This window comes from Athene cunicularia (assembly GCF_003259725.1).
Source record: "Athene cunicularia isolate RWA chromosome 2 unlocalized genomic scaffold, athCun1 chr2_part1, whole genome shotgun sequence".
NCBI classification, from domain to species: Eukaryota; Metazoa; Chordata; class Aves; order Strigiformes; family Strigidae; genus Athene; species Athene cunicularia.
In genome coordinates, this window is record NW_020799095.1 from 113,781,686 (window position 1) to 113,791,776 (window position 10,091).

Sequence of the window (10,091 nt, forward strand, 5' to 3'; positions counted from 1 at the left end):
GTTAAATTACCGTTATTTTCAAAACACATTTTAAATTGGAAAAGTGATGAGTGAAAAAAAAAATTAAGATACTGTGATCAAAAATCTAAAAGGTGAAGTCTTGTTTTCAAGAAGCGTTAACTATTGAGTGAAGTTGGTTATAGATGGTGTCACACTATTTTTCTTTTGTGTGATCAGTATAATAGAGTGGTTGTATACAGTAGATAATGCTAGCTATGTCAGTATGGGTGTCTTGCAAAGTTAAATAAATAAAAAGTGACTTAGCTTCTATTTACCTTGCAGCAGGTGAACAAATAAGGTGACAGTGAAATAAATTATTTTTTTCCTGCCAGCTAAGCTTGTCGTCAATCCTTCTTACTAAAGTAATGAAGCAGGGAAACAATATTTTGTTTGCTTTTCACTGTGGTGGAGGAGGTTCACATCAAAAAGGAAGATAGCACTTCAAATTTAAGGATAGCTGTGGCACAGTATTATGGCCTGCCTGCGAAGACATGTACTGCTTTCTGTTTTAAAACAATCTGAGATGGCTGTAGACTATCCTGCCATGACTGTTGCCTGCTAGAAATTGTTAACATAACTTGTAAAGAACACACATGGGCAACTTATTTGGGTCTCAGAGACACTGTGTTGTGGAAATTTTATCTCCACAGGATTTTTTCAAAGAAAGTATATGTGTCTTCTGTCGATAATCAAATGCTCATAATTCTTATCTGCTTGCAAAGTGGGACTGTAAAGTGCTAGTGCAAGAGAAAAAAATCACATTTATTTGCTTCTAACTCAAGTGAGTCCAGGCTTCAGTTTAAATTTCAGGGGTGCCATTCAGAACAAAGTATTTGTAGAATTTAAAAAATGGCCTTTTACAAAGGCAGCAGTGAAAATGGTGATGTTTACTTCCCCTGACAGAATTGCAGGGTGGCTTTTCTCCATGGGCTATTCAATATTAGAAACCCACTTGCACTACCAGTCCTGGACTTATGAAAACTTCTATATATGTACATCTAACGACCTTGAGAGGCAGTGGGACGAAAGTAAAAGACTGTGCAAAGCTGAGTCCTGTGGCAACTCGGCAAATTGCCAGTAAATTCAATGAAGCCTTTCATTAAATTCAGAGTGTTTTTCCATTAAAGATGAATTTGGCCCACTGTCTACAGCTCTTAAAGTTATACAGCTTTAAAAAGTTATATGAAATTTTACCTATTTGCAAAAATTCAATTTCATGTTGCATCTATTTTAAACCCACTTGAAAAATACTTTTAAATTATCTGTTAAACTGTCATATGGTGTATGTCTTCTGTATTTTCTGTCTAGATGGATCAGTTCAAGCATGTGGTGATATGTTCCCAGATAGTTTTCTACACACACTTGGCAGCAGCAAATGAATATATGTATACATGGTTCATTTGTATTTAAGAAAATTCTCCTCTTGATGAAGAATATTTTTATGTCTGTGCTAGAATGATACATAATTAAGATTGTTCTCACCTTTCCCCTTTAAATTTGTATTAAATTGATTTTTTAATAATGACCAACTTCTTTCATCACTAAATGTCCAGGAGTCATGGACCTTGAGAGCTCTACTGAGCAAGACATACTTCTATGTCCTAGAGGATGTGGAAAAAAAGGCATTCCTTTCCTGCCCATCCCAAGGAGATATGAATAGAGAAGTTCAGATAAGACAGATCTCATTTTGTTTTAAGGGAAACTTTAGGGCATGTATGTAGTAACAGTACTAGCTGAATTCTGCATAGGAGACCTTTGTTACTTGGCTGAATGTTGTCTTGCTGTATTTTGAAGTACATTTTATCTTGTCCAGCAGAAGGCCTGGAATGGGCCCTACTGCCTGTAAAATCCAGGAGATTTGCTGCCATTGTTTAAAAATGTGTGATGTTGTCTTTTTTATGTAAACTAATAGTACTTCCTTTGGTCCTCTATAATGAGAAATAGCATGTTTCTTCAGTTGTGAATTACAGTATTCAAAGGGAAATGAGGTTATTAGAGACCTTGACAGAAGTTGTATCCACAGTTTGACATTCAATTTGCTTTAAGATATGAGGTGAATCAAAAACTCTTTGAAATGTTGCAACTTCCTTTACAGTTAGGACCAGAGTGCTAAATAAAGGGTGCAATATTGAAAAAAGCTGAAAAAGGAATGGCTAGATTTTGTTATCATCACTTCAATTTGAGTGTAGAGCCTGATCCCATCGATGACCCTGGGACATTTAGAGTGGGTACCTCACCCACCAAAAGTAAGCCTATTTAGGTTAGACCTACTTGCAGGATTGTGGCCCTATTTAGGATCCACACTTCTACTTTTGCAACTACTGGCTCAAGCAATAGGAGGTATTTGGAGACAGGGAATATTACTAGTGATTTTTTTGATGGAAGGTCTTTGGTAATATTCTGGACAGCACATGTAAACAGCAGTGAGTTTTGCAGTATATGTTTCTCTTGCTTGAGAAAGTTATGTTCCTTATCTCCTAAGTCTCCAAACAAAGCTGGAGGAGAATGCAGTGGAATGCACCAGGCAAATTGTCATGGTTTCAGCTGGAATAGTCAATTTTCTACGTAGTAGCTGGTAGAGTACTTGTGTTTTGGATTTAGTCTGAAAAGAATGTTGATAACACGCTGATGTTTTAGTTGTTGCAAAGTAGCACTTATCCTAAATTAAGGATTTTTCAGTTTCCCATGCTCTGCCAGCAAGCAAGTGCGCAAGAAGCTGGGAAGAATCCTGGCCAGGACATCTGACCTGAACTAGCCAAAGGGATATTCTATACCACAGAACATCATGCTCAGAATATAAACTGGGCGGAGTTGGTTGGGGGGGAATCATTGCTTGGGTATAGGTCAGTGGGTGGTGAGCAACTGCATTGTGTACCAATTGTCTTTTTTTTTTTTTTAATTATATTCCTCTCCATTATTATTATTATTATTATTATTATCATTATTTTATTTTATTTTATTTTATTTTATTTTATTTTATTTTATTTTATTTTATTTTATTTTATTTTATTTTATTTTATTTTATTTTATTTTATTTTATTTTATTTTATTTTATTTTATTTTAATTATTAAACCGGTTTTACCTCAACCCATGAGTTTTACTTTTTTTCTGATTCTCCTCTCCATCTCACTGGGAGGGGGTAAGAGTGAGCTAGCGGCTGCGTGATGATTAGTTGCTGGCTGGGGTTAAACCATGACACAAGTACAAGGAAATTATGCGAGTAGAAATGGTTTTCCATAGTGGATGCTTTACAGAAGCAAAACCTTAGGTCACACATTTGAATTTCACACTATCCAGTTCTTTGGTCAGAAGGCAAAATCCTGACCAAGGACTGTTTGCTGACCCTTTAGAAATAAGCAGATGTCATCAATTTATTCCCTTGTGGCTGGGTGCCAGTTGCACTAACTGGAAATCTTGAGACTGGGAGGGAACTAGAGGTCCCTTGGTACAGAAGCCAAAGTTATATTCACTGACCATTTCTATATCCTGTAAATTAATTCAGGATTCCACCTTTGAGTGTTGGCGGGTAAACTTCTATTAAAACATGTCTATAAGATGAAAAAGGCTCCCATGAGACCATCAGCAGGATTTGGCTCATAACAGGACAGGTACTGAGTTATCCCAAAACATGGGAAGAGTTGGCAGTTACTTAGGGTGGAAGACAACAAAGGGTGCTCACAGCACTGCTCAGGGGAGTTCAGCTGGTTTGCTTTGAACAGGCCTCCCCACCTCCTACCTCACTGGCTGTCTGGTGTGTGCAACAGGGTGGTTAGTCCTGCGTGAGGCATGAGGTGCCTGTTTTTCCAGCAGCAGTCTTAGTCTTCAACCCCAACAGCAGAAGCTACAACCCTTTCTGTAAGTCTTTGCTCCCTTTCCATGTCATACATCTTTCTTTTCATATTTTGGGCAAACTCCATGTATTTCCTTTTAAAAATCTAATTTTCAGATGTATCCAATTACTTAATTTTCTCTCCATAAATTTTCATTCTGTACATTTCAAGTACTTTTCATTGCTGCTGGTAAAGTGACTCCTGTCCTATATTGGTTATGCCCCATCAAAGTGCTGTTCAGGTTTAAAACTGCCCTCTAGTAATTACTCACCATTTAAACTTATCCCTGCTTATTTAAGTAATAATGCAGTAACCTCAGAAACACTAGGAAGAGACAGGCAAGGACTTGTAATTCTTGATGTTGTTTACTGTTATGTTCCTGTGTCACAACAAACAGTATCCCTTAATTATATATATGAATTATTGATGTTTCTCAGTAGTACAGAAGCCTGTCCTCTAGGTGCCTTTTTTAAAAAATTTCTACCTATCATTTTACTTTACCAAATCTATATAGAAAAATATGGCATTTACTTTAGTTTACTGCATGTTGTTAGTCAACTTGCACAAACAAAAGAAATAGTACCACATCTTTCAGTGACATGAAACACTGGAAGAAGAAAAAAAAAAATGTACAGTGACAGGAACAACTGAGAGCCAATAGGAATATAAAACGTCTTCACCTTCTTGTTATCTCACAGCTTTCAGATGCTTATAACAGTTTAGAAAGCATACCGCCCACACCACAGGATCTTGCTCCTCTTTAATTTTCTCTAATTTGTGTAGTGAATAACCAAATACTCATAATGCAATTAGAAGATAATCAGGCTTGTAATTATGTTAATTGCTGGAGACTTACATCAATCCTCCAGCAAAGTGATAGGATTTCAGGGGAACTATTAGCATGGGAAGAGAGAGGAAGCACACATGAGAGAGAAAGAGATTGGGGGAGTGGGTAAATTGATGAACAGCTTAGGCTTGTATCATTGAGCAACAATGAGAATACAATGGTGCAACAAATGAAAAGGGCCTCAAGGGGAGAAGCTCAGAAAATGAGGTTTTAGGTACCAGCAACTCAACCTCTTTTGTCTGTTTTCTTCCCATAAATAATCATGTTGTGCATCTATATTTATTGTAATAAGCCCAATTCAGAGAAATCGGATCCATAGCTGAACGGAGAACAAAGGGGAACTGTTCAGCTATGCAGCAGTTTGCCATGTCTCCCACACCACTGAAAGAGCCACTGTATTACCTTCTGTCCTCGACTCCTGGGGGTATTCTTTTCTCATGGTGATGTCCGATATTACATTTAAAGCCATAATACTGCAACTACATTGGCCCGTCTCAGGATTGTCATGGATCAGTCATAATCTGTGAAGAACATAAAATGCGTAGTGGACTGACAGCATTTATGAAATAATCCACAGTGTAAATGCTTTTTTTAAAATTTACTCTTTTTTTTTGTCAGTACCTCATTGAGGTTGTAACAATTTTTTAAGCCTTTTGAAAGTGAGTTTTGTCAGCTGAAGTCTGATGTAAGTTGTAGATCATGACTGTACTTTATTAGTGTAGCTATTTCTGAGTTTACAGAACAGTTTTCTGTGTTTAGACTACTTGCCAGAAATTGCCTAGCTGCCTTAAAATAATTTATTTTTTTCAAGTATTATTATTATTAAGTTACTTGTTTATAGTTTCAAAGGTAGTTTACACATGGGAAGAGAAACTAGTAAGGATCAAGGAAGTCAGGCTCCCATTCACCTCATATGATCTTTTTGTACACAGCTGCCATGATTAAGATAATGAATAAACTCAGTTGTTTTCTCTTTTTGTCTGTATGTTTGTACATGCAATTAAACTAAAGGGTATTTTACAACATTTAATTAAGTCTAGGAATGTACTTGGATATAAAAGTGCATTAGCTTTTGCAACTCTGTGGAAAAGCACTTTTTTGTCATATCTTTAAATGGGCATTACTGTTATTTATGAACTCTGAATAATGATTGAAAGATCTGAGGGATTTATAGAAAATATTTAAAGATAATTAAATGCTCTCTTTTGAAATATTTCCTATAAATTACTTGTTTTGTTCTTTTGATTCAGGTTCAACTGTCGAGTGTCATCGGTCATTCATACCATATAATGTCTTTAAATTCCAATTAAGCTTGATTTCTCAGTTCTAAAAAGCCTAGGAAGAGTCAAAAGAGACTCTCTCAAGGGCTTCATCTACTAGAGATTTCTCCCCCGTTGTTTTTTTGAACAGATGAGTGCTGCATACCTTGAGTCCAGCCATGACAACACAATTCCCATGAAGCAGCCCTTAAAAATCGCTCTGGAGCTCACACAGCAGGAGACTGGAGAGCATAACCCCAGTGTAAGCCCAAGCTTCCTTGCACATAATTCCTTAGCTCTGTGGGGCTGTGTGCCCCTGTTTGGCCCACCCTGGTGTACATTTGTTGCAGGAGTGTATCAAAGATGGGAGCTCTGAGATGCTTGCTATCTATTCTGGGGCTTTGCAAGTGTCTGAGGGAACTGCAGATCTTTGTCAAAAAGTTCAAACACGTCATATGCGCAGAAGACATCTTCAGATCCAAACAGTCCAGGTGAAAAATTAACAAGGGGAACAGCACCACCTTCTTTCTCTCCACGTCCTGTCCAAACAGCTGTACACAACACCCATTCTAGCAATGGGGAGTGGTTGTACTATTCAGCAGTTCTCTCCATCAAGGATGTAACAATACTCAGCTTTACTTTATACAGACTGACACATTTAGGCCTTCGTGAAGCTACAATTTCATTTTACCCCAACGACTCTTCAAATATTCTGAAAGTGAGGTTTCAAATGCCAGGAGTTTCCACCCTGAAACTGACTCCCCAGAAAATGTAAACAAAATGAAAAAAAAAAACCAAAACCAACTATTCATTTGCATTTGCTTCTTTTGACTTTCATGAAATTTACTGCACTTCTCTCCCTTGTTGGTGAGCTTCACTGTGTCATATGTGCCTAACACACAATGATCTTCACATGAATGCAGCTGTGAATATATCATGATGTTACTGTTACTAAATTTAGGATAGACATTGTAGTTGGTAATAAAGTATAATTTATGTTAATTAAGTACTGTTGTAAGTGTGCATAGAGTCTTAAAACACTTTGGCACCAACCTTATGTATGATGTAATTTCACTGTCTTTTTGTTGAGGTATGCTACAGATTCCCATCTAGTGTTAGGAGAGGAAGGGGTAGAAGGATGATGCAGGCAGAGAAACTCATAAGCAAGTGAAACAGGTTAAAGAAGTGTATTCAGATCTGAAATTTGAAAGAAATGAAGGTTTGTTCAGTTATTACTTCATTTCATGCTTGTCTTGGAATCTTCCTTGGATTGTACCTGTCAGGCACAAGGTCCTTAAAATTGGGCTTATGTGTGTTTGTAATTTGGGTTTGCTTGTGCAGGTGGGATAAAGGGTTGACTTATAAATCCCAGTGGCAGTATCAAGTGAAAAAGTCCCTTCAGGGCCTCTTGGCACTTTCTGTTGGTAACACAATATCTGTATTTCATGACATTGTCCAGGATATGGAGCACAAGCAAGTGAAGGCATTATTATCCACAAGCTCCATATGCTGGTTCAATACCCTATTTCTTTTCACCACAAAATGTCTTTTCTCTTGGCTGTCAAATCTCAAGATTTTCCTACAGGTTAAATTCAAGATTTCTGAGATGGTTGCAGACTCCCTACTGCTGTTCCTATAGCTGTCTTTCTCAGTCATTCATTCCCAGTGTGGCTGTATAGTTTCTTATTAAAGGCCTTGGAAATTGCTGCCTGACCTGATCAAGGTTCTCCAGCTTACTTAACACTTCATGAAGCATCCTAAGCCTGAAATAACAAATAAATGCCACCAGTGGGACAGACTCAGACTCATTGTCCTGACACCCAGCCCCCTCAAATGCATCTGGTCCCGTCTCTTTTAAACTAATTGCATCTACCACATTTCTTTGTATGATGATATCCGAGAACGTTGCTGTACAGGGATGAAATAGAGGCACGCCAAAGGAAAAAATGTATCAATGTCTGCCTTTGTCAAGATAAAGAGCTTAAGGAGGAAATTTTCTTTCTCTGTGGAAGAAATGACTGTACCTTTGGTAGGACATTCTGTCTCAGCCAACAGTGTAAGTGAATAGTGGTCCAGGCAGAAAGAAATAAAAGTTTGACAAAAATATTCTGTGATTTGGATGAAGTTCAGGCCACAGATCTATGTATCAGAATCAGGAGTGGAGAAAGCAGAAGAAGGATTCCATGATATTAATGAAAATGCATAAATTGTAAAAGCTGCTTCTCCAAATCATTGCAAGTACGTAGTCTAACGACAATGCATACTGCAGCACAGCACAGCATCATTTTGCTCCATCAGAATGTCACACATCTCCATGCCTATGACTGTATAGTTCAGTAAAAGAGATGTACTTGGTTCTTATTTCCTGCCTTTGAACCTAGCCCCAGCAATGAGATGTTTGCTAATTTGTTTTTTTAATTTGGGGAAAGTGAGCTAAATTCAGCATTCATAATCAAATCACATCAGCAATTGTCTTCAAACCTCTGTTACTTCAATACTGACAGTTTGCTTATCAGTATAGAGTTTGTTGGCTGCTGATTTGTAGTGGTTTGGAAGAGTTTTCTTCCAGATGTCAGTAGTCCCTAGCTTGTGAGTAGGTGCACATATCCTTGTGTATTCACATGCCAGTATGCTAGAGGATCAGAGCCAGCTTCATTACACAACTTCATTAAAATTGTCTCACAGCAGTTTTGGAAACATTTCTTATTACTGCTTATTAGTCAAAATGGTGTTGTGATATCATCACACTATTAATTGTCCTGCCTCAACTTTTTCCCATCTTATGAATAGAGAGACTGCAGAGATATATTCCACTTTCTCAGCACTCAGTTTGTAAGAGCTACGCTCCCTATAGAGGGTCTCTACTGGAATATCCTCCCATCTGTCCCACATATTTTGTCTACCACATATTTATCTGCTTCTGTGTACTTTTGCCACATTCTGGATCCATGCCTTGACATTCTTATACTAGAAGTGTCCAGTGATAGTGGCATGCATATATCCCCATGATAAGCAAGCTTCTTCAAATTACTGTACATCTTCACTATATATATGTAAATATGACACCACATTTCCTCTGTAATAGAAACTGATGACATGCACATGTGGATGCACATCTACCACATGTAGGAGCAGCTGCTTCAGCTTCTGTAATTACTGCCAGTGTAGGATCAATACAGTACAACACAATTCTGTTTCTGTGATAGCAGTACCTGAGCAAATTAAGTTTGGAGTTGATATTACTGCTTTTGTAGAAAGTACTTCAGCTTCTTCTAGAGCAGAGTGAGAACAATGATGCTAGTGAAGCTCTAACCATCCTGCTAAAGATGTTAATTACCAGTGAAGGTTACCACGTTGTTGTAGGAGGAAAATACATGGTTACAAATCAAGCTGGTCTAAAGCATGGATGTTCAGTTGTGTGTTTGGAAAACTGAACTGCTCATCACCGAGTGCCTTCATCTAGGTTAGATTTGCAAGGAAGAAACATTTATTTTTTTTTCTAGATGTGTCTTGTTATTCTAAGATTTATATGAAAATCTCGGTAAGGCAGAACTATGGTACAGCCACTAGTGAGTAAAAAAAAAATATAATTACATCTTTTGGGGAAAAGTAGATAAAACAATAGGAACTCTTTCCCCAAACTCTGACCACATGCAGGAAGGTGAAATGTATGAGAAGAGTTTGGGATGAGAGAGAGATTGGTGTAATTTCTTTTCCTGAGGGAGTTATGTGCAGACAGGAAAAAGAAAAAAAATCAACAGGCGTTTCAAGGAAAAAGCAGAAGAAATCCAAGGGCAGCCAGAAAAGAGTGATCTTCAGAAAGACCTAAGAGAGAGTGTCTTTGGGTGAAACACAATGGTAAATAAATCTTAGGTGTAGATACTTGGTTTTGGTTTGAAAAAAAACATTGCATAGATTCTTTGTTTAGACAAATAATTCTACAAAAGAGCTGCCAGACTCCATCAGCAATTCTTCTCCAGTCAGCAAGACACTGATTTTAGCTAAGTGCTTTATTAAAAAAAAAATACTATTTCCATTGGTTTGAGAGACCACTTATTATAGTAAGACTTTACTTTGCCTTTACTTCATAATTCATATAATCTCAGATACTTTAACTCATAATATTTATATTCCATAAAAAGATGCTTGTAAAA

The 10,091-nt window shown here is 37.3% G+C and overlaps 1 protein-coding gene across 1 annotated transcript in view; it reads right to left on the minus strand.

Annotated features, from left to right (window-relative positions):
• TOX (thymocyte selection associated high mobility group box) overlaps positions 1 to 5,105 on the minus strand; it is a 254,818-nt gene extending 249,713 nt beyond the window's left edge. Inside the window, exon 1 of the mRNA XM_026843607.1 lies at positions 5,081 to 5,105. The gene's annotated coding sequence lies outside the window, so the exon portion shown is untranslated. The remainder of the gene's footprint in view (positions 1 to 5,080) is intronic.
• Between the last annotated feature and the right edge of the window lie 4,986 nt (positions 5,106 to 10,091).